Source organism: Notechis scutatus, chromosome Z (assembly GCF_049901735.1).
Source record: "Notechis scutatus isolate UNSWTSFEM ecotype Mainland chromosome Z, rNotScu1.2, whole genome shotgun sequence".
In the NCBI taxonomy this organism is placed as follows: Eukaryota; Metazoa; Chordata; class Lepidosauria; order Squamata; family Elapidae; genus Notechis; species Notechis scutatus.
The window spans coordinates 96,828,597-96,854,774 of NC_142025.1; the positions used below are offsets into that span (position 1 = coordinate 96,828,597).

Genomic DNA, 26,178 nt, shown 5'->3' on the forward strand with positions numbered 1-26,178 from the left:
CTAGAACTAGAAAACCTTGAATTACGCCTGCCTTCGGTCTGACTTAAGCATGGTATATAAAATCATACATTGCAATGTCCTACCTGTCAATGAATACTTCAGCTTCAACCATAACAACACAAGAGCACACAATAGATACAAACTCAAAGTTAACCGCACCAAACTTGATTGCAGGAAATACGACTTCAGCAATAGAGTGGTCAATGTCTGGAATACTCTACCCGACTCTGTAGTTTCTTCCCCAAACCCCAAAAACTTTAACCTTAGACTGTCTACTATTGACCTCACCCCTTTCCTAAGAGGTCTGTAGGGGGCGTGCATAAGCGCACCAACGTGCCTACCGTCCCTGTCCTATTATTTCTCTTATTCTTCTTTTATTTTTCTTATATGTACCCATTTCATGTATTCACAACTATGTATACACTTATACTTATTATCTTTGATTTGGCAAATCAAATAAATAAAAATAAAAATAAAAAATAAAGTTATTAATGCTGATTTCAGTGATGATAGTGATATATATCATGTCTAGTTTGGAATGAATTTTGTTCAGAATTTTTATGTGAAATAAGAAGTTGCAGAAATAGGGTAAAACCACAAGTCTTTGACTTAGACTTGCAGAAAGAGATAAGTTACACCCCCCACATGGTGTCTTTCTGGTTTATTTAACATCTTTTTTATGTATAGGAATGTTGCAAAGTTGTTTGCAATTGGCACTAAAGTTTGGCAGAGGATTGTTTAGCTATTGCATTGAGTATTATTGAATTTTAAAATTATTTTTATGGTAATGCATATTACAACATCTTTGCAAATAAACTATCAGTAACAATCTGCCCAAAATTATGAAGAATATTGCAAAACAGGAATGAATGGCTTACTGATTTTTAGGATCAGGAATGTGAGTTTTCTGAATCTTGGCTAAAATGAGGTACAAGGAGTCTGGATGCAACTGTCCATGACTTGCTGTTTTTAGGAAGTAAATGAACGGAGCAAAATAATAACCACAGAATCAGATCATCTTGTGTTATAGCAAAAACATTAAACTTTTTTTAAAAAATTGCATTGTACATTTTGTAGAATTCATTGAACCATTCGGGTAAAGAGGTTTAGAACAGCATTTCTAAAACTTTGCCAAAACATATTTCATCTGGAGACATGTCTGTAATTCTTTTGCTCCTTCACCTCTTTTGAGAAGAATCAATTAATGGATTCCCAATCATTAGGATGTGAGACATAATTGGACCCAGGAATTTCCTTTCCCTATCTCCAGTACTGAAAAATAATGACAGTAGAAGATGGATGGTTTCCCTGTATCTTTAGTATTGGTTCAGTTGATTGAGTCAAAACTCAATCAGAAGCTCTGAATTTTGAAAAAGCTTTTTCTATGGAGTGTTATAGTGGAATACCTTGGAGTGAACTGGGTTCATGTTTTATAGAGGTTGGTTGAGCAATATAACCATTTCAGCTAAGTGACCCTGAGCACTGTTTACTAAAATGATACATATTTTCTGAGACAGAACAAAGTTAAAGTGTTCCAGCCGTAGCAGAGAATAATAGAATGGGTTCACACTAGGCTAGTTTCTTTAATGAAGTTAAAGAATGATAATGATATTAAACAAATCACAACTGCCTGGGTTAATACAACATATTAAAGGTTCATTCCCATTTTTTGTATGCCATAACATATAAATACTAAGCCTTCCAGGGAAGTGTTCTCATAGTGCTATCTCTATTTCATACCAAATCATCTGCTGACACAGTCTAGAGCCACCTTTTGTTGTTCTGGTTTGAAAATGGTACTTTCCTTCTTTTCCCAACATAGAATTTTCTATGTAGACTCTTTGAGAAAATAGCCTGGGAGAATAATGGTCAGAAATAGCCATTTCCCCTGCTTCAAATGGCTTGGCAAGGATTCTGTCCTTGCCTAATTACTGGGCACTGTGCCTTTCTGGCCATTCTGATATTCGCAGCCACAGTCATTGGATATCTCACTTGTGCAACCTGTTTTTTCCCCCTTCTATTTGCTTGGACCTGATACTAAGTCCACAAAAGGCCAAATGTGTAGGAAACCAAAGATGAGATAAGAACATCATTTTATCAGGGAGCAGAACAGTGTGCACTTCACCTGGCAAACAGATTAAAAAAAAAAAAAAAAGCTATTCATTCCTTTAAAAAGGACAGCTTCCATGGTAGCCCTATGCAAATGTTTAATTTCTTAGCAGCAGCTTTGAATTTTTTTTTGCTATTTTTGCTATGGAAATTGCTATCTCTCAAATTTCCTTGTCTTCTGAGAAATTGAGATATTAGTACACTATTCCTATGTCCTTAATCTTGTTAAATTTGAGTTTTCATAACTAGAATTGCAGAGCAAGTGTCAGTTCTTCAAAAAAAAAAAAAAACAACCCTGGTCCACAGGGAAAATTCCAGGCAATGCAACTTCTGTGCTCCTCAGGGTATAAAAGGGCTTAGCCTGCCATTGGATGTTCTAAAAGCAGAGTCTCTTGTTATGACCAGTGGGAAAGAAGTCAAGATATATAGAACTGGCCATTCATAGGCCAACCCCATCATGATAAAAAAACCAGGGAAGCAGTTTGTGATTGATTTTCTTGATAGATGATGCTGGGTGGTAGAGGGATTACCAATTGTTGCCTGGAAACAACAGGTAGTTCTTGTTTAACAACTGTCCTGTTTAATGACTGAAGTTACAACAATGCTGAAAAAGTAATTTTATGACTGGTTCTCAAACTTATGACCAACACAGCAACTCTGTAGTCATGTGATTGAGAGTTATGTTCTTCATAATTGCAGGCATTTACAACCATCACAACGTCCCACAGTCACAAAATCACAAATTGCATCTTCACAGTTGGCTTTTGACAAGGAAAGTTAATGAAGAAGCTGGCAGGAAAAAAACCCCACAAGTTGCAATCACACGATGTCTCACTTAATGATCACACTGCTTAGTGATGGAGTTGCTGGTCCCAATTGTGATGATTAAGCAAGGACTATCTGCATTAAATTTTGTGAAGGTAGAAACACTCCCTCAATATATTGTTGAGATACAGTAAAGGTTGTAGAAGCTGTTATAACATTATTATATATTATATAACAGCCATCTCAATGAGCCTGTCCCCATATCAAATCATATTATGGCTTAGCATTTTGCATAATTTGTGTATGCTAGGATTAGTGTGAACATATCTTCTATTCATTCATACATTTTTATATCTTATCCATTCACAATCTCTTTTTGAGTGAAAGGATGGATGCTTTTAAAGAAAAACAAAGGGACAAACAGAAAAATATTGTACATTGTTGATATTTCTACAAACTTATTCTTAGTTTCCATTCACCATTTTTGCATTTATCAAGGATGAATTTATTCATCCTGAAAGAGTAAGGATGGCACTTTTTAAAAAGAAAAAAGGAAGGAAGGAAGGAAAGAAAAGGGTTATCATCATTTATAATTATGTATGCCTGCACATACACAAATAAGCATCTATTTAATTATCAATTTACCCGGTTGAGCTAAGGGAAACAGGGACTGTAGCCCCAGAGTCTAATTCCACATAGACTTAGAGACATTTTCTTGTTGAAAATGAAAGTAACGAATAAAAAAAAATTCTGCTCAAATATAAAAACAAAAACAAAACAAAAATGTAAGGTTAGATCAACTAGCAATGCCAACTCAAAGCAAATAGGCAGATAAGAAGTTAAAGCTATTACAGATTTGTATCTTCCTAGACTCAAAAATTCACAGGGATAGTGACTAAAGCTAGGAAATAAAGAGTTGCTTGCTACTGAATGAAATGACTATGACAGATCTAGAAGAAATATTAAAGGGCAAAGACATCACACTGACAACAAAAGTACGTACTGTCAAAACCATGTTTTTTCCCAGCTTTAATATGATGGTGAAAGCTGGAGCATTAGAAAGGCTGAACAAAGAAAACTGAATGCTTTTGAACTGAATTTGAATACTGGAGAAATTTGTTGAAATTGGTAGAAGAAAAGGAGAAGAAAGAAGAATACAAGAAGTCATTCAATGCTAGATGAAGCAAAATAAAACTACTCACTGGACACACTGATAATGAAGATAAAGCTTAAACATGCTAATGCAGATATAAGAGTCATGGGGGGGAAAGTCCCAATGCTTAGAAAAATGGAGGGCAATCAAAAACTAATCTGACAGATGGCACTGTGGCTAGATACTATCACTGAAGACACAAGCACCAGTTGATACAAGCTCAAAGAAGCAGTGACTGATAGACAATCCTGGGAAAATGTCGTCCATTAGATCATAAAAAGAAGTGATAGAATGAACAGGGATGAACTCTGGTTTCTTCCCCAGACCTGTATATTAGCTGCTAACTAGCTTTTGTACCGCGGTTCCTTATAAGAGACAGTGACTTGCAGCAAAGCCTTCAGGACGGGTCACTTGTGTTACTGTATTTGGGTGGCTGAGTTTGTTTTCATCCTGTATCCTCTTCTTTCTCTTTCTATTAGTCTCTATTGAGCAGAGGAAGACACAAAACTGACAATTTCATTTAAAATTTAAAAGCCAATAAACCAGGGACAGGTTTAATCTGTAATTTGTGGTGTTTCATGTTATTTGGAGCATATTCAAGGTAAAAAGCCTAATGATCTCTGAAAAACCTAACATATTTAGGACTGAAGTGCAACTTGGAAAACTTGGTAAGGAGTCTAAATACAGAATTTGCAGGGAAATGTACACAGAAAGTATCAATCACAGCAATTCAACTGAAGGGTGAAGATATATAAACTAAGTACAGTGACCCACTCAATAGAAATGATACATACCAAAGTAGTCAGGTTACCAATGCAGTATTAATTAATACGTACAGTGGATAGGAATAATTGTCTTCTGTTCAAACCCAGGTGACTACTTGATGAACTATAATTCAGAGATAATCACCTCAGAGCTTTTTTTGGCAATTCTCTTATTCACGAATGGAAAAACTTAAGATCTGTAATGGAATGTCCTGGTAGATTGAAATGGTCTCCTATCTAATTCTAGATGTTGCCATATCTGATGTCAGGTTTGTATTTGTTGTAGGGATAGCTTTGTTTGTCTGATATAGAATGCATGAGAGCATTTAAGGACAATGGCAACATATATCTGATTAGAAGATAAGCAGTTGAACTAATACTTATGTCCTGTAAGAATGTGGTGTTTCTGCTTCTAGCTTGGTTATGAATTTAGATTTGGGAAGACTTGAGAAGTACTGGGAGAAATTCTGCATTGCAGTATTAAGCTGCTCCTATCTAGTGTTGTTCCTGGCTATAGCTAAACCAGAATTCAATCTGAATTTTGGGAAGTGGTGTTGGCTAGTTTCTTAGTCCAGATTATGGCCACCAAGGAAACCACTGGACAATTCTGCTGCTTCTGCACCCCTCCCTTTCACTGGGTCATCGCCATCATGCCCTGCCACTTGGCATGCATATGAATGTTGTTGGTTTTTTTTTGCTCTCAAATTTCTATTCCACTTATAAAATGAAAAAATGATAAAAACCTACAGGGCTACTACATACTGTACATTCACCATTTCATATTACCCAATATTTTTCATAACCATTGCATTATTTGAATCCCAGGGAACAGTCCTTGAGAGATCTATTGTTTCTATAATGAAAAACAGAACTATATAATACAAAGGGACAATAATCTTATAGTAGTACTATAGGATTAATCACTAGTCTGGGAAGGAAAGGTAAGATGGAAAGGAAGGAGGGAGGGAGGAAGGAAGGAACGTCTGGCACAGATCTGCATACAACCAAGTAGGTCTGTGGTCTGCATAAAAGGACCAAAGAACCCCAGAAAGAACCCCAAACCCTATTATGCAGACCTCTAGATATACTGGAACAAAATTGGCTCTTGATGTTTGGTTCGTAGATCAAGAAATAATTAAGCACCCATTGGAAGAGAGTTCTCAAATGCATCTTGTTAACTTTCTGAATTAATTTTTATTATACTCCCTAATGGAGAATATAGTTTGTGACACTGGAACTGCATTTCTGCTAACATTGATGGCTTGACCAGCATTGGAAAATAAGAAATTTGGGTCCATACAACCTCAGAATATATAAATCCTCCTTCTGTCCATAGTGTTTATCGTCCCATCTGAAAAACAACAAAAAATAGGGTGTTCTTTTGTGGTGATGTCCATATGAAATGCTTCTCAAAAAGAAATATGGCACTTACATTGTATGCTTTTTGATGCCAAGTTAAAGACTTTACTGTTTTGCTGACGTTTTAATTTGAGAAAACCTTTAGCCTACAGTGTGCTTTACTAGTGCTTTATTGTATCATTAATCTGCTTATGTTGAGGATTTGTTTATTGATTTATTACAGCCTTTATATACCTTCAAACTCCAAATGGCTCCAAGCAGTTTGCAATCATAAAAGCATATACCAAAACATAACAATGAACACATTAAAAAACATCCTTCCCATTCTCTAAAAAATCAAGTAAAAAAAATCAGACTAGAAACCAAAAACAGACCTTCAGCAACTACACAGTTAAAACAACAATGAACTGGCAATTAATTTCACAAAGTCCAACCAAACAATATATTTGATCTATTTGCTGTTTATTAACCTGAACCCAGTAGATGAAGCTAATTCAATGTTAATTAAATTGGTCAAACACATTACAATATCATAATTCTGTTAGCTGGAAAACAGTTTAGATTAGGCAATCTTTGACAAAAAAAGTTTGGCCTCTCAGAATAGTTGCAAAAATTCTGCACATTTTTTTTTCAAAATAATTTCATTAATTATTGGGTGCATACAGAGTAAAATGAAGTGGGTTATATTATTACTGTCTTCCTTGCAGATCAATATAGTTTTTTAAAAGAGTCCTGAAGTTAAATTTTTCTCCATCAAATGTTCTAATAAACAGTGTGCTGAAATCACAGATAGAATATTGAAGAGAATTCTGGGAAAAGTGTAAATGAGGTGGAAAATATGGACTTTGTATAAAAAGTACCTGCTCTTTGGTTGCCATTATTGCTTAGAGAAGATTCTTCTTCAGTATGGCACCTTCCAGTAGGGTGCTTCACAACTCTCATATTTTCTAGTCAGCATAGCCATATTACCAGTTACATTATAAGAATTATAGACCTCTGTGCTTTCTGAGGTTGGTTATTTTCTTGCAGATATGTCATTACATCAGTCCACTGATGATGTTACCTAGTTTGGTAATGAAATGTCTGCAAGCAAGCACCCACGTGAAACCCACCCATGAGAGCATGAAAGACTCTTCGTTTCAACCCTGAGCTACAAATATTCTCCATTATCAGAACTGTAAATCAGAACTGTAGTCCAGAATATGTAGAAGAAACCAGATTGGGGAAGATAGCTCTAGAACACGGGTGTCAAACTTGTGGTGTCACATTGCCACCACGTGATATATCCTGATGTTTTTCTCTTCATGGAGCTGGGGTAGGTGTGGCCTGCGCATGACACATCTGGCCCGTGGGCCATCAGTTTGACACCCCTACTCTAGAACATGATTCTGTAATTTGACCAAGGATTACTGCTGTTGGAAGGTGAAAAATAACAGCAGCAACTTTAGTGAAGAAATGGAATTCTGCCCATTGTCTCTGTATCTGCATCACAGGGAAATCCTTACTAATATTCTCAGAGCTATCTTTCAGGCTCTTTGACTGACTTTCCTTGCACTGAACAGGCTCTAATCAGCTTTCAGAAAAGTTAACATTTTGTCCAGAAAGTTTCAAAAACATTTGTTTAATTAATGAGATAGGACAGGACCGAACAGAACAGAACAGAATAGTTATTTATTGGCCAAGTGTGATTGGACACACAAGTCCCAACGACATTGAAATTACTATTACAGTATGCAGTTCTTTCTGATGTTTGTCATTAAAACCTATTTGCCTATAAATGCAATGCCTCTCCAATTTGAATGACGGAGATTTTAATTTGTGCACTGATGTGTGCACTGATGTGGTAAACCAATCAAAACTACAAAAAAGAAAAAAGAAAGAAGAAAGAAAAGAAAAATTGAAAATTGATAGTTGAGTTGCCCATTAAATTTGGCACTAACTTTTTGGGATATTAGATCCAGTTGCTTTGGTTTGATTACTATATTCCAATCTGGAATATCTCAATGTGTAAAATAATGTGTGAGATGTTATTTCTCACATCATGTCCAACTGTCAGCCAAGCTAGAGAATTTGGAGAATTCAAATTTTGCTACATCAGGAGGGTAAATACAACAGACCAACTTACACTTTTTATGTAGCTATAACCTAGCATATTCCTGAACATGTTTATCTCAATATTCTTCAGTTGCTACACTGTAAGGTAAATGTAAAGGTTCCCCTTGCACATAGGTGCTCGTCGTTTCCGGCTCTAGGGGGCGCTGCTCATCTCCGTTACAAAGCCAAACTGCCAACGCTGCCCAAAGATGTCTCCGTGGTCATGTGGCCGGCATGACTAAACGCCAAAGACATACGGAACACTGTTACAATACCTTCCCACCAAAGTGGTCCCTATTTTTCTACTTGCATTTTTATATGCTTTCGAACTGCTAGCTTGGCAGAAGCTGGGACAAGTAATGGCAGCTTACTCCATTACGCAGTGCTAGAGATTTGAACTGCCGAACTGCCGAGCTTTCTGACTGATAAGCTCAGGGTCTTATCCACTGAACCACTGTGTCCCCCCTAGCTACACTGTACATTAAACTAAAAAAGAAACAAAGTGAATTGTGCTTAAATGTATTGTATAAAATCCAACCATTTAAGGAGGGTTAGAAAATTTTATTTCTTCAAAAAGCCAACTATGCTTTAATGATATATTTGAGTCCACATATTTGAAACCCAGCCTTGGATGGGAATTCTTTCTGCCAGCCTCCTTGGCTCATCTATTAGTCTATCCCACAACCTTTTGTCAGATATTCTAGGTCCTGCCTACTGAGCCCCACTGACCTGGGTAGACATTTATCTTCATATGAAAGGGTATCTTCTTGCGTGTGTCTTGTAAATTATATACATTCTCAATAATTAATGGTGACGACCAAAACTCCCATCACCCATATATCCCATTGCCATGGATTATTTGGACTTTTCTTCACAAGAAATATATTTAAAGCTCTTAATTGTTCCAAGAAAAAAAAAAGTATCCTTGGTTTGTGGTCTCTGAGACCTTGTACAAATCTGTGGACTAAATCCTGGTTTAAAGTTATAGCCATGTGTGTGGCTGACTTTAGAGACTGAGCATAGGGAGCCAGAGATGGAAGGTCAGGGAATGGAGGCCATGAATTTACCAGTAGTGAGGAATAGAAAGGGTTATCTCTGTATGGGGAAACTCTAGTGAGCCAGCGAATGGCTTGCATCTTCCTCAGGCGCTGCGTATGCAGAGTACAGAGACTCACGTCTTGGCAGCTGCAGCAAGACTTGGGAGCAGGAGCGTGGCTCTCTTTCCCTTCTCCCCCTTAATGGCTGGACCCTGAAGATTCTCATCATTCTGACGGATTTTTCATTTATTTTTTTTTCATTCCCTCCCGCAACTCCCCCACCCACCCAATGCAATTTCATGTCCTGCAGCAGGTCTCTCTCTCTCTTTCTCTCTCTCTCTCTGCCTCTTGCTTTTTTTTCCTGGTCCATTTCTAGATGATCACTCTGCCTATTTTTCATGCTCTGCTGAGTGCTGTTCCCTCCTTTTCATGGCCCAGCTGCCTGTCTCGCTCTGCCTTGCCTCATGAAGATTTATGGAACTGCAGTAATAAACTGTATTTGAGCGATCCTCTTTTCCGATAATCTTTGGGTGAGCGCCCAACAAGGTGGGTGTGATTTGAGCAAGCCTGCCATCATGTCCAGCTTGGGACCCCTCCCCATTGTGGTGTCAGCAGCTAGTGAGGTACTGGGAGCAGTACGGACCCAGCAAGGTTTCCTGCTCTCGTTTTGAAAGGAGAGAGAAGCTTTACCAATCTGAACTGCCTTTGCTGCAGGATCACATTTTTTAAGGCAGCTATATTTCTGTGTGTGAGAAAGGGGATACCACATCTCTAACCCAGTGACATCCTCAGGTGTGTCTTCCACCTAAGGAACAAAACCTCCACTGCAGGTAGAAGGAAAATGAATGGATAAATCAGAATACATGGACCTGAATGCAACACTTGCTTCAGTGAAGTCCTTTGATGCATCTTTGTTTCTGGAAGAATTTTGTCTTGGCATTGGTTTGACTCTGCTCCTGGTTGTGACCTAAGGAGTCCCTGCACCTCCAAGAAAAGATCTTGGAAACTCTTGGAGTGACACTGTTCCAGCTTGCTTGGAGCTCCTCCTGAATTATCCAGAGGGTAAGAGAAAGGAAATCTTTTCATTAGTCAGCTTGTTTGGGAATGGGGAGAGGCCTTTCTGCTTCTATATTCATTTTCGTTCTTCTCTCCCCATCACTACATCCATCTGATTAACTCATTCATTCTTCATTGTTACTTTTGTCCCTAGTTGCACTAGACAAATCTGTTTTGCTCTGGACCTCTTGACCTTTCTGTGAGGGACAATTAATTGCTAGGCAGTTGCTTTCTCCACCCTTATCCTGGTTCAAAATGGCTGCTTGGGCAAGACCTGGTGGGACAGACAGGAACAGAACTTCTTTATTATGGTCACTGACCATTGTAATGAATAGTTTATAATAGAGCTTATAGGATTCAAATAGAAATCTATTAAAGAATTGTGATTTAACTAGAAATAAAGAAAATAAAGTAATAAAATACCACAAACAGAGTGCTAAATGGTCAACCACATCAGACTAGAGGTTGAAAAAAAAACCGTACACTATTTAATAATAAAAATAGTGTGGTCTTAAATAATAAAAAATAAGGAAGTCACGGCATGGCTTCATTGAACTCTAAAGAGCTTTCCTGTTTTAAAGTCCTAGTTCAGCCAGTCACATGGCTGAAGGACATTCCCACCAACCAAAATCTTAGCAGACAACACTGATCTTTTATTTCATCCTTATAGCAGTGCTACTATCACCCATCATAAGAGGAGGATCCCTGTCTTCCTTTACGCATATACCCCACAATGACCCTTAGCTGAGCAGGAGTTGCTGTCGGGCAAATGTTTTAGAATAATTTACATTATATCTGGGGTATGTAAGGTATAGGTCCATCATGCAAATGAAACAATGGATTTGGTGCTCCTGTTTATTTAAGCTTTTAAAAATGCAAAGCTTGGGCTTTTTCTTCTGAGATAAATGCTTGGTGTTAAAGAGGTTAAGCCCACCATAATGGTAGAGAAGCTGGTTTGAAGGTTGGAGCAATTTCCTTTCCCCTCTTTTTCTTTTCTATGGTTCTGTGAAGGGTGGGAGGGAGGGGGAGGGGGAAAAGAGAGGGAGGGTGGGAGAGAGAGAGAGAGAGATTCCATTTTTTGTGTGTGCTCAAATTGCTTTTGGCATTGCAAACAGAATCTCAACCATTAGCTACTGAGAGAGAAATTGTGAGCATGGGGGTGTGGGGGTATTGAGTATGTTCTATAGACTGGGCAGAGCTTCAGGCAATTTGCTATTGTTCAGAGAGCAGGATGGAAACCGGACAGCTTTTGGCAGGTGGAAAGGATGGGGGAGGAGTGCTTGGCAGTGGTAGATTCTAAGTGAGAAGGTAGAGTGCAGGAACTAAATTCAAGCAAATTATAGAGTTTTACTGTGGCTTTGAAATTTGGCTAAAGCAGCAAATGCACCCAAATTTTAGATTTTGTCCATACATTGAGCATATTTCTACCATCATCAATTTATTGAATTAGCATGTAATACAAGCTTTTTCTTTGATCCAGTAATATTTTCATACTTGAGGTAGAAAACCCAAGTATCAGTGTTATCTTTCTCCCCAATAATGAACAAGGAAATAATCCCCTGAAAACCCTGGCAGATAGTGCTCCATCAATCACTTTTAATTGTGTCAGAGACATCTATACTTATCTAATGAGGAACTGCTCTTTTCTTATGATGTGTAAATGTTTCAGATAGTCCCCATTTATGTATTCAAATACACAGCCATCTTTTTTAAATTCATGTTTTCATATATTTTCAGTAACTATATAATTTAACCAGATACCATATCTGTACATTTATCTTGAAGAACAAATAACTGGGTATTAGTGTCATAGTTTAGAAGTTAAGTTAGACAATGAAGGAATTAGGAATCAGGCCAAAAATTGGAAGGAATCAAGTTAGAAACCAGGTTCATAAGTTTTAGTCCCACCTTAGATGCAAAGCCAGCTGGGTGACCTTGGGCCAGTCTCTTTCTCTCTCAGCCATAGGAAGGAGGAAATGGCAAACTACTTCCAAAAGCTTTGCTAAGAAAACTTCATAGACTTGTCCAGATAGTTAATAAAAACAGTACTTCCCACATCACTTTTAGTAGCAGTCCAATAAAGGAGAAATGTGTACTTCAAACTAGGTAACATCATCAGTATTCAAACTAGGTAATATCATCAGTGCTAGTTCTAGGATTGGTACTGATAATGTTTTTTTAGTTTAGGTAATGAAACGTCTGCAAGGAAACAACCAAGCTCATAGACCACCAAGGACTCCTCAGTAGCAACCCAACATGCAGTCACACCTGCTTTGAGGATTGAAACTGACCCAAAATTTGACCCTCAGCATTTAGTTCACCAACATTTAAAAGCGAAATGCATAATCTGCCGTTGAATTAAACCTGTAACATTTGAGTAGTTAAACTGAAGGACTGATTCCCAAGCACTAATCATCAAGGTCTCTTGGACTTTAATATTTCTATGCAGTCATGATTGCAGTCATGCAGGATTACTAAACTGCTGTACACTCTCTCCAACCTTGGAGTTTCTCCATTCATCTCCACCCATCTTCTGATGAACTCCTTGCTGTTGAGTTTCACGGAGAAAGCTTCTTCGCATGGCTACTTCTCACTGGATTTGGGCTCAGCTGAAGGTGTCTTTTTCCTGCAAGATTGCCTCCCTATTCAATTTGCCTCCCCCCAAAAATGTCAGGGAAAGCAGTACCTGATGATGAGTCAGGTTTTTTTTTTTTAGAACTGAGGCAGAAAATAAAAGAGGCTTTATATATATTTTATTTTCCTCTACTATATTCTTATTTTTCTTTTTTAATCTTTTTTCTCTTATTAACCTTTCTGCACCTTCATTTTTTATTTTTTATTTTGCATTAGTGGATTGTTGTAAATTGTAATCTTTAATACAATTACTATTAAAAAAGAAAATAAAAGAGGCTTGTTGGAATGAAGTTTTTTTTTCCTTTTAGGAAAAAAAAAAAGGCTACAAGAAGTAGCATCCTGTTGTGTGGTTTGCACAAATGGCCTTTTAATACTAATTCTCTTTAGCAGTCAGAAGCTCTGGCATGTTCCACTACTGAAGCGTGTAATTGGAGAAAAGGGAACTGCATATGGATTGGAGTAAAAGGGAAAGAGAAAAAGCACTGAACATAGGAGCAATGCAACATGTGTGCTTAAAGAGATTCCTAAAGGCAAAATGTTGTAACTACATCATTTTTTTTTCCTCATTCCATTCTTAATTTCTAATACAGTAAAACCTACAGTCTTTTAAGCCGCTTGAGTAAGTTGTAGTGAACTTGGTGGATTTTCAAAGTAGAGATATTTAGCCTTGCGCTTTTAATCAGTTGCGTTGTGAGATGAATCAGTACTGTGTCTTGGAATGCTGCACTTAAACCATTGCTGACCTTGGCTCTAGTGATACCCTCCAGTGCACTATGGTGCTATAGCTCCAGCTGTCTTGTGCTGCCTGACATTCATATATGCCAGTTTAATGCTCAGCAATCAGAAATGGTTGGGTGTATAGAATAATGACACTAAATTATATATCATGGAAGTGGGACATGTGGAACAGAGTTGCACTTTTTATCATTCCTACACATGCAATAAATATTTCCTAAATCTTTCAAAGCCATTCTGAACAGTGTATTTGTAACATTCAATGTTTCAAAATATAAAACTGTTTGCAGGCTATTAATTTCATTTCTCTCTTGCAAACAGAAAAGCAACTTATCAGTATAAATCACAAACAGGAATCTGAATTCTATTATCCGTATGAATTACTCAAACAGAACAAATGTGCCTATGCCCTTATTTAATGATTTTCATTCTGTGGTACTTTTAATTTTATTTTGCTTTCTTAGCTGTATGGAAAAGGCATATTGTTAGACAACAAAATTCTGCCCAAACTAATGGAAAAAAATTTACTTGATTTCTTGCAAGATTTCAGGAGGCATTTCTTACAAACTTTCCACCATATTGTGATAGCTGTAAGGGTTAGAATTAAACAATGCAAAAGACTCGGTTCTCACATGTTTAATTAATATCTATGGGCGACACATTTTTATATATTAAATTTAAAGAAATCATAAAAAAGCCAATTTCAATTGGTTTACACTACAGTATACAGTGAAAGGAGTAACATTTTTCTCTCCTATGATTTTGCCAGTGAAACCCATTAGATCAACTATACTGAAGAGAAGAGTAATGGGTGATATTTCAGTATCAGTAGGAGAGGCAAATAATTCTTACTGGGACTGTTCCTGCCTGCTACAATCCTATTGAAAAAGGTGAGAACCAACTGATGGGATCTTGTTTCAGCATGATTGAGAAAGTCTTATAGAATTCTAGGTTTGGAAGCAACTAGACCCGTTTCCTGCCCAGGACATAAATTTTCATGCTGTCCCAGATAAAAATAGTTGTTTATCTTTTTCTTGAAAACTTCTAATTATGTTGCTATTGTTTAATAGCTTTCACAAGGAGGAAAGTCATCTTTAGTCTTCTTGGAGCTCCCCCTGTGGAACTTCCATCTCTTGAATTTTGATAGCCCATCCTGTATTTGAAGACTGCTTCATGTGTCCCCTTAGCCTTCTTTTCTTTAGGCTAAGTACCTCATTTAAACTTCCTTCGTAAGTTTTAGCCTCTAAGCCCTTCTGCTCTTTCATCACTTTGTGCCCCTTTCAATTTTTCAGTGTATTTGTATTGCGGCAACTAGAACTCGATGCAGTATTCCAGGTGTCTGGCCAATAAGACATAAAACAGAAATATCACTTCCTATGTTTTTGACACTATACCTCTGTTGATTCAGCAAGATTGCATTAGCTCTTTTGCAGCTATAGTGTAGTGGTGGTTGATGTTTAATTTGTGGTCTACCCAAGACACCTTTCCTAAGTAGTATTGCAAACTCAGTCACCTAGCCTATATTTGTATAACTGTTTTCTCCATCTAAGTGTAGCGCTCTATATTTCTCACCATCAAATTCTGCAATTTGGGAAAGCACCAGTGTTCAAGTCTATCTTTTTGGCTTTCAGAACAGACAATAAGCTGAATGGAACGGATATTTCATCTTCTGCCTTGTGCCGATGCAGTAAAACTGGTTTTATAATAATTAGAGTGATGTACAATTAAGGATGCAAAGGTGTGTTCCCTGAAATAGGTAATACTAAAATAATCAGTTTCACTTTTTAAAAAAGCATCTCTTTGAAACTAGAGCTAAACAAAAGTCTTTATCCTTGTGAATATCGGGACCTCTGCAATATCATTGGTTCTACTGGACGTTTTTAGACAGGAACCACAAGTATCCCATAGCATTGCACATTGTAATGCTTATACATTCCTCTTTAAGCTCACTACAAATGTATTGGTAATAGGTGGCTGGAGGAGGGTGGGGGAAGAGAGCAGCCTGCCATTTTCTTTAGAGCCACTAATTATTGTTCTTAACTAGTTATATGCAAAGAATTCTAAACAGCAGTCATGGAAGGCATCTTCAAGGAAGGGTTAATTTATATTTTGGGGGAGCAAGGAAAAGGGTGGTAAACCATATGCAAATTCTGCAGTGTCAAAAACTATTTTTGGCAACGGAACAGAAAAAAAATAGTGCAGATGTTTTTCATTATGCAAATGAGGCCTGATTGTGGACAAAATTGCTTTAAAGCATCAGCAGAAGTGGCAATCATTTATCAGAGATACCAAAGCCTTTGCTAGTTCTGGCAGCTCTAAAGCCTCCAGTCTCTCTGCCCCTTCATCAACTGTCTTTTTTCTCAAAACATGCCTTTCTGCTCTACTGCCCAAATACATCTGTATCATCAGCATCTCTTGTCCATTATTGTGTACCTGCATCAAACACGCCCCCTCACCCCCACCCACTTTCTATACTGCTAGCTGTGCATCTCCCTCAACACCAATATTTCATTTGTAACCTCACTGGGGCAAAGAACCATGTCTTTTTTGTAACATTTAACCAGAGGTGGTATTCAGCAGCTTTTGACCAGTTCTGCAGAACCGGTAGCAGAAATTTTGAGTAGTTCGGAGAACTGGCAAATACCACTCTGACTGGACCCACCCCCATCTTTTCTCTGCCTCCCGAGTCCCAGCTGATCGGCTGGGTCTTCTTTTGTTGCCCTGCACAGGAGAACAGAGCTGGAAAGCAGGTTAGTGGGGTGGGGAAGGAATGGAGATTTTGCAGTATCCTTCCCCTGCCATACCCACCAAGCCACACCCACCAAGCCACGCCTACAGAACCAGTAGTAAAAAAAATTGAATCCCACCACTGCATTTAGCTCTAGTACTGTAGGTAGGCAGTAGGTACCTATAAAAAAGTAAGTCCTTCAAACTGCAGCATCTTCATGTGACTGAGAAATAGAATTCAGGACTGGGCTGTACAGATAAGGCTTTGACTTCATCCCCAGCTATAGATCAAGGCAGAGAGCAGCCTTATACCATAGTATTTCTGAATTACTTGGGAGGATTCGTTGGGGCTAATGTGTGCTATTATTCTTCATAAGGCATAGCTCCAGGGGAAAAAATGCTACAAATTGCATACAAAGCATATCTTGTAGGAAGGGGTTTGTATAATATAAATTCTGGATTTTGTCATTTCTAATGAAAAAAGGGGATGTGGGCCCTAATTATGAAGCACAAAAATTTACATAAATGAAAAATAGATTGATCTGGCTTTTCAATTTGAGAAGGCACTCATCTGCTTGCTCATGCATTAGCGGGTTATTGCTAAATGGTCATTCACATAAAGGATAAAAGTAAAGAACTTTATTAAGAAACATTATTGCTTTTCCTCACATTATCCTGTCTATCATAATGATGGGCATTTTCCTATATTATTATTCAATATTAATGCTATTAATCTAACCATTATTCTTTCCTTTCTAATTCTACCTTTTTTCTTTAATTTCAAATTTCGTCCATCTCTTGCCCAAACTTATCCATAGACAATATTGTAGGATCAGGCTAAGCATCCATTAAATTCAGCATTTTATCACTGAAAATAATCAGCTAGGTGTCCTTCAAAGACATTATAAGCAGTGTAATTGTTAGAATCATATATTGTTTGACTGCAGGGAATTTGATTACTCCTGGTTTCCACTTTAAATGCAAAACATATTACATTAGTTCAGCAATAAACTCATTTGGACAGAGCCTATCTAATGTAGCGGTTAAGGCATCATCAGACTAGAAACTAGGAGGCAGTCGTGTGATTTTGGCTAGTTATTCTCTCTCAGTCCCAGGGACTTCTCCACCAAGAATCAACACTGATTGGAGAACACCTTAAACAAGCCAACAAACAAATAAAAGCAGTCATTGGGGATTTAACACCAACATACAGTAATTAGAAATTACTTTATAGAACTCCAGAAGCTGCCTTCTATAAAGTCAATCTTTGGGCCATATTTGTGTATACAATTGTTTGGACAGAATTCAGGCTATAGGGTTGTTTGTTTTTTAAAGAGGGGGGAGTAGGATGGATAAAGTTCCTTAACTTAAGGAACAAGATACCTGTGCAAATATATAACAAGGGAACATATTTTCAAGAGCAGAGCAGAGCAAAAAGTTCTTGCATATAAACAAGATGGTCTCTTAATTTTTTAAAAAGAAGAATCTTCTTATTAATTGGCTAAAGTCAAAAATACGAACCTATTGCAAATCATTCTAGAGGTTTACTATCAGGCCTGGATCTACTTTCTCCTTGCTGCTAGTTTATACTAACAGTATAACAGTTCAGCCCCCAAATGCCATCTGTTAAACCTGAATGCACAGCAAAGCAAAGCTAATCCTTCTTCAAAACTTGTATGGCTTGACCTCTTAGCAAAGCATTCTTATCTTAGTTTAAAAATCTTATCAAGGAAGAGTCCATCATTTTCCAAAGCAATGTGTTCCATTCATAAACAACTGTCTGGAAATTCTTACATCCATTCTATAGCTATCATTCTTAATGATTTATAAATTTAGGGAAATCTGACTGTTTCTTCACCAGAGGTGTTTCATTCCCCCCTCCCCCCCACCCCATTCAAGTCCCCTGAATTCCCTTTCTGTTTTTGCATGTTGTTTCTCTTTGTGAGCACAATTTCTTCCCAAGACAAAGAATCTATTAAGGCACATGAAAACAAAGCAGAGCATTGCTACTGAACTTCTTGTAGTGAGTAGAGGATTCTAAAGCAATTTTTACCAATTAAAAAAGAGGAAGGAATTCCAACTCCAGAAGGCCAACAATAAGTCTTGGGTATATGGAACATTTTTATTGTTCCATACAATTCAAGCTCATCTGTTACCAGATGTTATTTGCCCTCTAATCTTTATCTCAATTCATTTCTTATGCAGAAAACAGTTCCATTTTTGTGACTTGTTGAGTCTTCAGTTTTCCTCAATCACTTCTCCAATGAAGTCTTTCCTGAATTATCTTGATAGAGAAGTTGATATCACACATTATTCAATGACACACTTGGATTTGTTGTTTGTCAATCCATAAAAGGTCAAGTGAGTTTTGCATATGAGACCCACTTGTATTTGCATGAAGAGTTGTTCATTAATTTGGCATATTTCCTTTAGACAGTTAGCTCTGATTATAACACACATTTACTCCATCATTTGTATTTTTGGTATCTGTTGTATCACTATATTATTATATATTAGCTCTAGCCCAAAACGGTCCTATTTTTAACTAGGCACACTGTTTCCTCCAACTATATAAGGTTTATTTAGGAAAAATGTTTTCAAATTTCATCTGACTAAATAATTGAATCTATTAAAAAGAGTGGGGCAGATAGAGCTCATGAATTGCATGTAGTTCTTGATGTACAACCCTTGATGGATGCAGCCAGATGTGAAACATGGCAAGTGCAATAGTCCTCAGCTTACAATTCTTTATTTAAAGACACATTGAAATTACAATGGCCTTGGAAAAAGGAGTTTACAACCCATCCTCAAAATTATCACTCTTGCATCATTTCTGTAGTCATGTGATTCAATCTGGACAACAGGCAACTAGCTTACACATTTATGATGGTTGCAGAGTCTTATATTCAGATAATCACAATTTGCAACTTTCCAGCTGACAACCAAAATCAATTCAAAATGCTGGATTTGCTTAATGATTGTATGATTCATTAAGCATCCATGGTGATTCACTTAATAAATGCTGTAAAAACAATCATAAAATTGAGTCCAGTTATGTGATGACTTGTTTTACAACTGCATCAACTTACAATGGAAATTCCAGTCTCAATTGTGGTTGTAAGTCGAAAACTACTTCTAGTTTGCCTAGATATTAAAGAAATATGAATTTAAGCAGCTGTTGTGCAGGACAATCATATGTTATATATATATCTTGGATACCATGGGAAAAAAGGCACAAAAATCTTTTACTATGGAATAATTTATATTTATTTCCTAGTTATCATGTATGTGTTCTCTGATAGGCTTTGGGGACTATGTATCTCTCAATTGTACCTTTTATATGTGTGCTTTTATACACGATTCCTATCATTTTTCAGTTTCCAATAAATATGTCCTTGCTTTTATCTTTAATTCAGGAAAGTGCATCCCAATGCAGGCAGGTTGTATTCAAGCAGCAGTCTAATTTTAGGAAACCTGCAGTGTCTCCTGCTGATAAAGGGGTGTGGTTAAAGCCTTGCTTTTCCTACTGCTAGGAATTGCCTGCTGATCAGCTGAGTAATCTCAGAGAATTGAGAGAAGTGAGGAGTGAGATAGAAAATTAATTCTTTCCCCTTACAACTAATGTTGTAATTTTGCTCATGTTGTAAATTAAGGATAAGAGGAAAAAAGGTTTCTAATTGAGTATATAGCAATACATATATGGTTTTATACCAGGGTAGGAAGGTTAAACTCCCCCGTGTGAGTTTAGTGGATTGGCTTAGAATAATCGAACAGATTATTCTAAGCCAATGTTAAAAGACATACTGAACATACATTTGCAATTCCACCTTCTCCTCTTTCCCCTGTGTCCACACGCACACTGTCAGTTGCTTCCTGGCAATCATTAGAATAGTGAGCCTATAAACCAGAAGTAGGTAATTAATTTTCCCAAGCGGCCACATGAGAAACTGAGACTGCTGTGCAGGGTTAATCCAATAGAGCTGTGAAGGTGTGTAGGCACGCATGCACAAATTGAAAAAGAAGACGCAGTTGCCTTCAAAATAAAAGCGATGCAGTGTTGTACTGCACGCATGGCATACATTTATTTACATTTTATTTCTAATTTCCAATTGATCTCACAGGAACAGCCAAAAAGGCAGAAGAGGCCTGGCAGCTATAAAATACCCAGATCTGGTCTAAAGCAAGGGTATTCAAACTGGGCAAGTTTAAGACTTGTGGACTTCAACTTCCAGAATTCCTGAGCTAACATGACTGAAGGAGGAATTCTGGGAGTTGAAGTCCACAAGTCTTAAAGCTGCCAAGTTTGGAGACCTCTGCTCTAAAGCCCTCAACCTTTTCCTACAGCCAGTGCAATTTGCCAACCTTGAAAAATAGACCTTTCTTGTAACCTATTTCAGCTCTGGAACTTGATACTTGCATCTTCTCTGACTTAGGTGCTATTGGCAATGTGTATGTTAGTCAACAACCACCATCCAGGAGATACTTTGCTTTCTGAAGCTGTTTTCTTACCCATCCAACAGTCCAATGTAGGATACCAACTTTGCCCCTGTTTCTAATTTGTTGTGAGCATCTGGATGCCAGTAGTCATCTGGGCTAACTGGCATTTCTAGAGTTAATTCTTGACAAAACTGCTTATCTTGTGAGAGTATTTTTTAACAAATGGCAACAGCACAATCACTTCAGCCACAGGGAATGAACCAAGTCAAGAGCAATTCTTCCTCTCTATCCAGATTGTGATCTTATATTTTTATCTACCTTTTTATGAATGCTTTCATTCGTCTTAACTCCATTTCTGAAATTTGAATGGAAAAAGCATCTATAATGCAGAAAAAGTAAATGGAAAATGGAAAAAAGAAACGTCTGTCATTTTTATGTTTACAGAAAAGGTAAGCAGAAAGGAAATTGAACAATTGAAAATTTTTATTCTCAAATAAATGGGGTGCAATGGCTCAACAGTTAAAAAACTAAGCTGATCAGTTGGAAAACTGACAGCCCAGGTTCTCATGACTTGAGCACCATGTGCTGAGATGCCCTGGTTCCTGCCCACCTAGCAGTTTGAAAGCATGCAAATGTGAGCATATAATTAAGTCCCATTTTGGTGGGAAGATAACAGACTTCCATATGCCTCGGTGTACAGTCCTCCTGCCACATGATAGCGGAAATGTCTTTGGACAATTTGGACTCCCTCAGCTAAGAATGGAGATGAATAGACAAAGAAGTTGGACATCATTGGACAGGGGAAACCTTTACCTTTATTCTCAAATAATAATTTATTTTTGTCTCTGATAAATAGATCTGGCAAATTCATTATTGTTTGTAAAATAGTGCTCAGGATTCTACAGTTTCGTAGTATTTTTTTAGAAATACATTAAAACGCAACCTATAATAGAGTTCAAATTTAATGAAAACAACATGTTTGACAAAAATATATAGTGTGAAAATAGCTAAAAGCCAACAAACTTGAAGGACAACTGTCAGGCACAAGTAACCGGAAAGATAAATTAAGTTCAAAGCACAAAGAGTTTATTACATGTTTCCTATACACACAAAAATGGTCTACTAATGGTAAAGCCAAATTGCTGCTAAATGAAATTAACTGGGCGATGGGAATTGACTTATTTACTGATTCTAGACTGATCACATGTGTATCCCTACCTCAGACTTAGCCTGTTTATCTTCTATAACAACAGGCATAGAGGTGTATGTTTAATCTGATGAATCTATATAATTTAGGAGCTGAGTTTGACTGAAAGTGTAAAAATAGAATAATACTTCTCGTTTGCTCTTTATTACCACTAAATTTTAGCTGCATGATGTATTCCATGTGGTTTAGACAAATAAATCATCCCTACTGGAATAAAAATGAAATTATAACTATTTTAGAACCCACCCAGAAAATGTTTGAGTTCCTCTCTTCCACCTAGCCATTCCAGCACGTTATTATTTGCCCGTCCCATTTTCCTGCTTTAGTAATATTAAAGATAGATGCCTGGTTTGCAGGAAGACAAAGAATAAGTATACTTTTAGACCAAGAAATATCAGATAATTTGTGGAAATGTGATATAAGCATGTTGCTTTGTTTATCTTTTCAGTTCTTAAGCCCCATAATTTAAAAGGATTTTTTTTCACTGCTCAAATGATCCACTTAATAATTACCACAAGGATTCTCAACTGAGTCCACAGTCATCCTGCATATCAATAAATCTCCTCTAACGTCCAATTTGTTTTGCTCCTATGGTAAATAGCAGAACTGCCATAATTTATCGGGTTGGAGGGTGGTTATCCTACTCTTTTAAAAACTATCATACAACTTGAGCGTTAGTGCACAAGAGCCATTTCAGAATGTGGCAGAGGTTTTAAGGCATGCACCTTTGGGACATAATAGTGATATAGGAACAAGAACAATATTATTTGTTTGTTTGTTTGTCTGTTTGTTTGCATCCTGCCTTCATTATTTTTTCAAATAACTCAAGGCAGCAAACATGTCTAATACACCATCCTCCTGCTATTTTCTCCACAACAATAATATAAGAGAGAGAGTAACTGGACCAAGGTCACCCAGCTGTTTTTAATAGCTAAGGTGGGACTAGAATTCATGGTCTCCAATTTTCTAGCTTGATACCTTAATCATTAGTTGGCTCTCAATAAACATGACGGGGATTCAAAGCCGTTCACAAAATATGGCACCGATGAAAACAGAAGAATTGCGGTTAGTTTAGGGTGGGGGTGGATTAGTATCAAAGGCAGAAAGCTTTCTTCCAATAAGCTTTCTTTAAGATTCATAGTTTAGAATCCAGAGAGGACTTGAGATTATTTTATTACTCTTTCACAGAGATATTCCAAAGGTGCTTAGACTTTCTGGTTGCCTCTTGAAAACGCACCTTTGGGACAACCATGACCTGGATGACTGAAAATCTGCACAGATATCTCCCACAGAGAAAATTCAGAAGCCTACAGAAATATTGAGATGACAGTTTCCTTGGGAAACTACTTGACTTTCTTCATATAATTGTAATGCCATTTTTAATTGTCACCCCACTAGCAGTCTTCTTGTGTTTTCCTACTATTTTTCCTTTTTTCCCCCTTTACCCCACAAAAATCCATTAAGGAGGAAAATATATAATTCTATGGTTTTTAAGTGATACAGTTATAGAGGCCTATCAGTGAAAGTATAATGTATGGCTTGTTTTGGTACAGCAATTTTGTGCAAAGGACTTTTAAAAATAGGTGTTTGAGACATGCAGAGGAGCACTGTTGGGTATGTAATTACCTTTTAGTTCATACTACCTTTCAATAACTTGTCAAATCCACAAAATAAGTAAAACAACAAAAAATGCAAGTAAAACAACAAAAAATGCAATAAAGCAATCATCAATAAAATTGCTAAACGAAATAGAATCAATTAAACAAAAATCAAAACTATTAAAATTGAGCTGATGGAAAAATCTACATATTTGACAAAGAAAAATGTTTATTATTCTATTGTGAAATAGATGTTCAGTGTGAACGGAGTAGCTCTCAATAATAAATACATCCATTTAAAATTCAGTAGCAAGTGCAGACTAAAAAAACAACAAAAACATGTTGCCGCATCTTAAACATTTAGTAACATTAGCTTTTGTTGATTGAGCCCTTTATGGCAGTTAGACAAACCTGCCATAATAAATCTGTTGAGAATTTTAGGGCCCAAAAGACCCTCTGTTGTTTCTGGTGAAACAAACTGACATAGCTACCCTTCCGAAAGCATAAAATTGCATGGTAGGAAAATGGAACACATTCAGGGAGGCCACGGATGAGCTTTGATGGAAAAAGATTTTCATAACAAATTCTCCAACTACGATGCTCCCTTTTTTTTAGCCTAACCTTATATTGCCCTTAAGAAGGCTATGGAGGAAAAAAAATTCAAGTAGGGCTAATGGAAATCCAATATCCGAAAATCCAGAATCTCTCTCCTCTTGATATGAACTTAACTGCCTAAGAACAAGTTTATTTGCCTTGGGCCTTTCCCCCACTTCTGTGGAGTGCATTAGGGCGCTTTGTAGATTTACTCCACATAGAAGTAAGAAGTGGAAGATGTGAGAACAATCCTACTATATCTGCACTTATTGTTATGAACATTGTAGACTATCTTTTCTCTACTTTAATGCTTTCCAGTTAATGCTTTCTTTGGATTCCACAAAGAAAGGCTAAGTATTTAGGAAATCCTTAGACCTGATATCCAGTGTATCTGGAGGACACCAAGTTAAGGAAGACTATACTTGACCATGTGGAAAGTATTCCTGGCTTACCCTACTTTCACGTCACATTTGATCTCATTTTGCGGACCAGTGTGACATAGAAGTTAAAATGTCCTAAAGGACCATGGAATCCCATTAGACTATGGAATTGACTGCAGGGCAATTCCTATCTCTCAGTCCTGCTTACTTGCTTGCTTGCTTGCTGGAATAAAATAAGAGAAAATCTCCAGACCTATTGAGTTGAGCTCCTGAAGAAAATGGGATATAAATGAGATTAAACAAAATAGATAGGTCAGTAAATGAATGTTTCTGCTGCTTCTTTATGTTGTTTGTATTTTGCAACTAGTTGTATCTCTCAGTTACTTTACACCTCTCAGCATTTTTCTTTTTATGTTTTTAACGAACATTTCTAAATTAGGAGTTCCTAAATGCCTGAATTAAAACTGGAAGGACATTTCACCGTTACACCTGAAAAAGTTTATGTTTGGAGTGTAAAACTTGGGCACAAAATAGACCTGATGTTATATGGATGAATGCATTAAATGATATCAGATTTTTTTTTCCTCTCCAACAATAGCAACTCCTAAGACGTGAGAGCATAATGTTCAAGGCTAATGGGCAATCTTCTCCTTCCCCCATGTCACATCTCTATTAAAAAATCACACTCCTCCACTATGATTTAACTGTAGGAGGGCAATTTCCATTTATGTCAGTGGGTACCTTCTTCCATGCTAAATATTTAGTTATTTGCAAGGCAGAATGAAAAACTCTTCCACTTCTCTTAATCCTTCTGGATTTGTTTTTAATTTTTCATTTGTGTTTTCTCATCCGCTTAATGAAAAGACATGGTGGAAGTTTATTAATTAGGAAAGAAGTGAAACATGATATTATGCAATGATGCAGCAAAGAGTTTCATTTTTGACAGTTATTTTTGTCCACAACAACATTTCTTTACTTTCTTCATTATTATTAATTTCACATACTAAGAGATTATTTTGTGAAAGACAAAATAAAAGTAGGTTGTAAATCAGTGCTGGCAAGGATTGGAGAATTTTTAAATTCTTTTTAAGCTGTCAATTTTTAGATGACTTTGGGCAAGGCAGATTGTTATAAAGTAAAATAATCAATTCATAACTAGAACCATGAAGTAAAATTGACAAGAATTTAACCAGTTTTGCATCTGATTCTCTGTATGAGAAGATCATTTTCAATGAATTGGTTAAGCTTGTCAGCAGGACGATAGTTGGACAGACATGTAGGCAATAAAATGTATGTGGCAGTATATTGTATGTGACATTCTTTTGTATTTGCAGTAGAGTGATTAATAGGGGTATGGAGGAAGAGAGGTGATAGCTTGGAGCCAGAGCTGAATTTAGATTTAGTGAGGCCCTAAGCTAAGGGATCCTGTAGAGGCCCTATTTGGCAAGTACAACAGAGAATAAGGCTATGTGACAACTAAATTTGGCAGGAACGGCAAATAAGATGCATAAAAAATCCATCACAAAAGG

The 26,178-nt window shown here is 37.0% G+C and overlaps 1 protein-coding gene across 3 annotated transcripts in view; it reads left to right on the forward strand.

Moving 5' to 3' along the window:
- SRCIN1 (SRC kinase signaling inhibitor 1) overlaps nucleotides 1–26,178 on the forward strand; it is a 263,536-nt gene that overhangs the window by 79,693 nt on the left and 157,665 nt on the right. The window contains exon 1 of one of the 3 annotated variants that reach the window (XM_087947869.1): nucleotides 9,421–10,343. The exons of the other annotated variants lie outside the window; for them this stretch is intronic. The gene's annotated coding sequence lies outside the window, so the exon portion shown is untranslated. Of the gene's footprint in view, nucleotides 1–9,420; nucleotides 10,344–26,178 lie in introns of those variants that run through there. 3 annotated transcript variants of the gene reach the window in all.